The sequence below is a fragment of the Ictidomys tridecemlineatus genome, chromosome 3 (genome assembly GCF_052094955.1).
Source record: "Ictidomys tridecemlineatus isolate mIctTri1 chromosome 3, mIctTri1.hap1, whole genome shotgun sequence".
Taxonomy (NCBI): Eukaryota; Metazoa; Chordata; class Mammalia; order Rodentia; family Sciuridae; genus Ictidomys; species Ictidomys tridecemlineatus.
In genome coordinates, this window is record NC_135479.1 from 93,932,261 (window position 1) to 93,939,351 (window position 7,091).

Here is a 7,091-nt window from a genome sequence, read left to right on the forward strand (position 1 = left end):
ACTAAATGAGAGCAGGAAGGAAATTCCTAAATTAATTTTCATGTCAAAATTTTACCTTCTTATAGCCCAGTGAAATGATGTTCTTTTGAAAAATTATATTGAAGAAAGACAAATTATATTCTGAGCTTTCCTTTTAAGAGACACAGTCCAGATTTGGCAGTAGATTTAGCTGAAGAAGGGGAATAATGAAAACGAAAGTGAGATTTATTTCAACGCAGAGGCCTGGAGGATGGAGGTGGTTAGATCAGCTGCTGAGGCCTGAGGATAGTTCTAGCAGCATCATTGAGAACCTCCTCAAAGTGGATGCTGTTCAAGACAGTACAGGTAAGAAAAGTTGCAACAGGCAGAACATGCTGTTTAGCTTTTTTTCTTCCTGGTTGTAAAACATGCAGAAAAAAGCATTGCTCATAAAATATTTAAAGCAAGGCCATCCAGCCGCAGGTTGAGGGAAGGACCACAACATGACTCAAGCTCAGCAGCCACAAAGCATCTGCCAGCAGGGATGTGACTTGGAGATGGGTGGAACAGCGATTCTCAACCGGAAGCAATTGTGCCTTCCCAGGGGGATTTGGCAATGTTTAAACATATTTGCTTGTCTCCGTTTAGGGGAGGATATACAGGCATGCCGTGGGTACAGGCCAAGGGATGCTGCTAAATATCCCACAATGCACAGAACAGTCCCACCCAACAAAAGACTATCTGGTCCAAAATGTCAATCATGGCAAGGTTGAGAATCCCTAGGCCAGAAAAAGAAGGAAAGATAGACTTAAGCTACATGGATTAGCTGCAGTGTATTGTGGCAAGTAATGAAATGTTGGTCCCTCAACTTTTGTAACCCCTAATGCACCTCCTCCTTCTCTTACCTGTCTCTGTTCTCTCACCTTCTCAAACTGTATTGCATGTAAACCCTGTCCACATAGCCTACTCTGTGGGAAAAATGGCAGAAAAAACAAACAGTGTTATTTCTGGGGCTAAGTAGGCAGATCTATTAAACTTGTGCAGAGTGATAGATTACAAAGTCACTTGCAAATATTAGGGGAAAGGCAGCTGGCAGCATGACGTAAAGCTCCATGGATAAATCCCCACTCCCATGGGGGTCAAAAAAAAGGGAAGGTGCAGCTCCCAGTGAGCAGCTAATCCTCAGAGAAGACAAGATGCCAAGTGCAGAAAGGACACTTGAGCCTGTAGTGCTACTGCCAGCTCCAACGGGCACTTTGCAGTATCTTAGCATCTACATGATTCTAATGAAAACTTTTCTTGAACAAAATCAAAGGTGTGTTTTATTTTTACTCCCAATGCTTCCATAGGTGATTGGAGTGGCTTTCAGTGAAGAGCCCCTTAAAGCAGGGAGATACAAAACAAATCTGACCAAAGAACCACACACAGAAAGGAGAAGCACAATCACTGGCTGCTTGGGCGAAATAGTTACTATGATGGAGAAAAACATTGGATTCTGGGCTTCTTGTAGCTGGGAAGAAAAGATGGTGTCACTAAATTCATGACCCTTTTTATCAAAGCAAGAGCAGACCAGGGCCCCCAGCCATGGGCTCAGCCCGGAACTCCCTATGAACTTTCCCACATGGTATTGAGGATGGAGACAGAGAGTCACATAATGGATCATTTTAAGCATCATTTTTCATTTAGGCCAGATTCAGATGTGGTTCTTTTGCAATGTTCTTCTGTAAATGACAAGAACGTGACACCAAGATGGAAGGACATCCAGTACGATGGCATGAGTCATCCAGCAAGGCACTTCACAGGGGTAATGATGTCATTATTTTGTGAGTGGGAACCTCTGAGTCCACTGTAACCTTAGATGAGATCTGCTCAGATTCCCTGAGAAAGCCCAAGATCTCTGATAATCATTGCAGAAGCCTGAGGAGCTGATGTTACTTTGATCTCTCCTAGTTTCAACCACCTGCCTTCTGTTCAGTTTAGAGATGACCTCATCCTTCCAAACAGGCTGTAAGACACCCCTGTTCTATGTGACACAGACAGGGGACACCTCTATGTTGGACACACCTGCACACACACACACAAACAGGCAGACACAGCACATGGCATGCTGTGTCAAGAGACACCCTTGATTCAAAAAGTCCTGTGTCCTTCTGAACAATTCTCCTGGAGACCTCATGGAAGTACCAAACTGCACTCCCATCTCATACATCACCCTCTTTACCCACATTCTTCCTTAATCACCACTTCTCTTAGGGAAGCAAATCCTATATCCAGTTTCTCACACAATGCATCCCAGTCTTTCATCCCAGGAGTGGCCCTTGTTGAATGTCAACCATGCAGAGATCCATTTTCTCCCCCAAGCAGATTGTCAGGCTTTTTCCTTAGAGAAATTCTTCAGGAGAAATTCCATACTGCTAAGGTAAAGAATTGTTCCCCTATCACTGACAAGTCATGCTTCCCAGATAGTAATGTCCATGGGCTGGGGATATAGCTCAGCTGGTAGAGTGCTTGCCTTGCATGCACAAGGGTCTGAGTTCAATGTCCAGCACCACCAAAAAAAAAAAAAAAAAAAAACACTTCACCAAATAGTAATGTGAGAATGGTGAGAAGCACAGAAGTTCCTCCATGGAGTAGAGAGCACCTTCATAATTTGATTTTTTCAAAATTCATGCTTCATGAGCGCTCCTGATTTTCCTTTTCCTGCTAGTCTGATGTGTTGTTTCCGCTGTTCTCACTTGCCCTGGACCATCCAGTTCTTCCTGTGTCGCAGTGTCTGTGCTGTGTGGGCAGCCCCTTGTGAAGGCACAGTCAGGGATCCATCCAGCAGATGCATAAGTCCAGCCACTTTCTCACCTATTCCCTGTTGTATTCATTTAACACATCATTGGGCTTACCTTTTATGAAGTTCTCGTGTTCCACCATTTTTGCAGAATTTTTAAACATATTAAAACAATGCCTTTTTTTCAAAATGCAAATCATTATGTAGCTAATACATAGAAGTACCCGTTTTAATGAACTATTTTCTCCATTGACCTTCACATAAGCATGGAAATTATCAGTGTTATTAATATAACCTCATACTCTTTAAAATATTGGTAGCAGGTGGCTAATTTTACAGAAATTAGAGATTGATTTTTTTGCACCCTTGAATTCTATGTTCTTTCATACTCTTCTGATTATTAAGGGCCTTATCTGGACCTTGGAAGGACAATTATGCCAAGGTTGCAACTCCTTCCCTGTTTTTTTAACTCAAGTATATTAATACGAGAGAGTAAAACCAGAAACATTCCTAAAGGGTGTTTTTATGATATCATTTGCATTCTGCCATTCTAAGAGCTCAGAATCCACTTTTTAAGTCAGGACCAAATGAAACCATCCTCTGAATACTTTTTCCAGAAGGTAAAAATGTTATCTTATTATGTAAGATATAACTTGCTTCAAGTAAAATCTGCAATTTTTCTGAGCCCAGCACTATGGAATCTGGTGAGTCTATTAAAGATTCCAGAATATCGCTACCAGAACATTCAGAATAAGTGTAGGATATAATACCTAGATACATTTGGAGCTCATTTATGTTGTCTGGAGCCAAACAGCAAGTTGCAGAATTATGTGAAAGAAAAGCAGCAGGCCTGGGAAGAAGAGGAGGTTGGGATGCAGAAATACAGTCTCAATGAAGCTCTCAGATAATCCCTCAGGGAATTCTGGAGCTCGAACGAATAGCCTTGCACAGTTACATCAAACTGGGGCAAAGGACCTGACCTTTAAGGCCCCACACTGGCCAGTTGTTGGTTGTGCTCTGTCCTCTGGAAGGCCTAGATGGCTCTCTGCAGCAAAGAAACACTGGCCAGAGAAACAAACTCAGCTGAGAGGTTTTGACAGCCAAGCATCCTAGGCCCTGGAGGACTAGGTCTCAGCCCTGAAGTAAGGGTCTGGGCAGAGTTTCCTGGTGTCCTCCTCAGGTGGAAGGAGTGCTTGGCACCTTCCTCCCTCCTTCTCTTCCCATTCCTATTCCCCCTGTTCCTCCTGAGCTCCTCCTTAACCATAAACTGCATCCATGCTATATTCCACCTTGGCAAAACAAAGCTTACCTTCGTAAGAAATTCATTCAGAAGCACTTTTTTTTTCTGTTTCATCCAATCAGCTCGAGAAGGACAAAAGGACTGAAACTTCTTGGAGCACAAGGTCCTCTTTATCATTTTCCCCTCACCCTCCATACCTCTCACCTCCATCCTGGATGCCCACAGAAGCCCCAGGTCCCCTCTTAAGCAGCTTAACTTGGGCTTTTGCTCGATTCTTCTCTGAAACTTGAAAACTAGGCTGTCCACGAGAAAACACAGGACACGGGGTACAACAGAAAGCAGTTGAAACTAAAAGAGGTGGAGTGGTTTTCCTGTTTCCTACAGACTCAGGAAACAAAAGAAGGAGGAGGAAGAGGAGGAGGAGGGGGAAGAGGAGGAGAAGAAAAGGAAGAAGAAGAGGAGGAGGAAAGGGAGGAGGAAGAGGAGGGGGAGGAGGGAAGGAAAGGAGAGGGGGAGGGGGATTCTAATGATCTCAATCCAATCCCTGGCTTCATTCCTGCAGCCTTTGTCCCCACATTCCCAACCCTCTTCACTAGCCAAAATGGCAGGACTTGGCTTACTTCTTACTTAAGGTATAATTTACCTTCATAAGTCTCCACCCTTCATTCCTTATCAAATCAGGCTTTCTTCTGAAAGGCTCTAAAAAAAATGTTTTACACATTATAAGTTTTAGGAAAGGAAAAGGACATGGTCTTCACCACCCCCCACCCCCACACTCCCGTAGCTGGCCCCACCATTCTGGAGCTCCGAAAGGTGAATTAAGCCCAAGACAGAGTCTTTGTGTTTTAACACAGGACCCCACCCTGCAAAGACTGGAGGTCGAATCACAACTCCTAAAAATCAAGACAAGGGAGAAAGATTTGGAGCCAAAGATATTTCTAGGGCTCTTAAACTCACCTTGTACTCCAGCCCTGAGAATAGCAAAGGTAATCAGAAGAAATGACAGTGACCCTCGGGGATATGGCCAAGGGGAAAAGGGGAAGGTGGGTTTGCAGGTGATTAGGAGAGAGCCTGGGATTTCATGTATGAGCTCCTCTGATAAGCTGAACCCAGCTCAGTAGCAGCTTGTTCTTTTCAGTTCTTCATAGTGATAATTTCCATAGCCCCAGGGATCACAGACAGAGGGACACTGAGCCTATAATGCAAAGGGCCTGTGGCAGGAGGAAGTCACCCCCTCTTTGGCACTGTGCTGCTAGGACACTGCTCCCCAAAGTCCAAAAACATTAGGTCTCTTCACCTGAGAATAGATGGGGGTAAGAGCCTGTGGATCTGGGGTGGGGCTTTAGAGGCTGTATGGCTCACAAGCCCCAGGGGATCCTCTCAACTCTGCTACTTGGTCCACGCTTTGAGTAATGAGATCTGGTACCTGAGGCCAGACTTCAAGGCAGAGTTGGAACTCACATCTCCCGCCTCCTGCCAGGTCAGATGGAGAGCTCCCTCTTGTTACACGCTCACCTAGGAAGCATTTCCTAGATGGGAGAGTTGTACTAAAATAAAATGTGGGGAGCTTCCGCTCAAAACATGACTTGTATTATTTTTGGCTTAGTAGCTATTTTCAAAATATCAGTTAAGCTGCTTGAGAGCAATAACAGAAATTCAAAACACTAAAAGCATTCAAACCAGAAAGTACTTCCAAGCCACAAGCCAAGGTTTCCACCGCTATTCTAGCACTGGTTCTAGGGTTTTTATGATGGTTCAGAGTCAGCAGACACCCCTGACGTGTCCATGTTCTTGCCCTTGCCTTTTAATTTGGTATTTGCTTGGAGACACAAGTCGCAATTTCTTGCCTGTTTAAATGAGATTGCCGAGGCTTGGAGTAGATTCTAAAATTCGGTGGGTACAGCCATCTCTGGCAGACTACATTTAAAGATGGATGGAGAGGGCTGTTCTCTCTTTTTCAGGGTTTTATCTTCTCTCGAATGCATATGGACGCACAGCAAGCAAGCAGCGATACCACACTTCCCTGGTCATTGAACATCCTGCAGTGTACTCCTTAATTAAAACCAGCATCGCCAAGATGATTGCTTAAGTACCCAAAACCTGGCTGCTTAATGGCCAATCAGAGAACTACATGATCATTAAATCCATTTGGAACCACTCTCTTCTTCTCTTTCTCTCTCTCTCTTTTTTTTTTCCCCCTGAGGTGAATACAATTAAGCTCTAAATATTCTTATTGTTTTCCATCAAGTGTATTTTTTTAAAAAACACTGCTTCCTTTTTTTAGCATCACAACTTCCGTTTCACTTTCTCCATCAGAAATTAACCCTCTAATAGTTCATTAGGATTCTTTTAAGCTGGAATTGACAGCGATGCTAGGGATTAAGGAATAATTTGAGTGAGCGACACATAGGGTGTTGCCTAGTAACACAGGCTGATCTGTACAAAGCCATAAATTGCAAAATTTCATAGCAGCATAAAAACTTTTACTGGCACTTAAGCATATTTTGCCCTGATTGAAGCGGAATTCACGCAACAATTACAACCACACGACAAAAGCGGGTAATGATTAGCCTTCAAGAGCTGCTGTTATTTCTGACAGTTCCAAAGCTGTTTGTGTTTGTTTCAGGAAAGAAAGCATTCAATCCTTTATGGACCAGCCTCACAGAAAAGGCAGAATCAAGCCTGTTAATTAGCCAGTGCCAGCTCTTTAACTACAGCTCCCAATGAAGAATAGAAGAGTTATGTAATAATTTATAATTGTAATTAATTTGTGTCAACCAAACCAGCACTGAGTGTACCCATACAGGCTTCAGAGGGCAGCCCTCCTATTATGTAACATAATGACAGAAACTTAAACCCAGAAAAGGCACAAATGTGCCTGCGGCTGTCATCAAGAGAAGTGAACTTCATGAAGATGAAAGTCAAAAGACAAGAAGGTTATTTTTAGTCATTGTAACAAATATCTTAAGGGGCAGTCTCTTTCCTAATCAAATTATTTTTATCTGTAGGAAAGTACATAAAATTGCATGTATTCATGAGATACCACATGATGTTTCAATACATTGTGCAATGTGTAAATCAGGTTAAACTTATGCTTTCAAACATTTTATCAAT

General features: G+C 43.1%; 1 long non-coding RNA gene across 1 annotated transcript; it reads left to right on the plus strand.

The window, feature by feature from the left end:
- Positions 1 to 222: 222 nt before the first annotated feature.
- On the plus strand, positions 223 to 6,142 carry LOC120883935 (uncharacterized). The gene is made up of 2 exons (XR_005726078.2): positions 223 to 324; positions 5,939 to 6,142. It is a non-coding gene; the product is annotated as an uncharacterized LOC120883935 (long non-coding RNA).
- Positions 6,143 to 7,091: the final 949 nt, after the last annotated feature.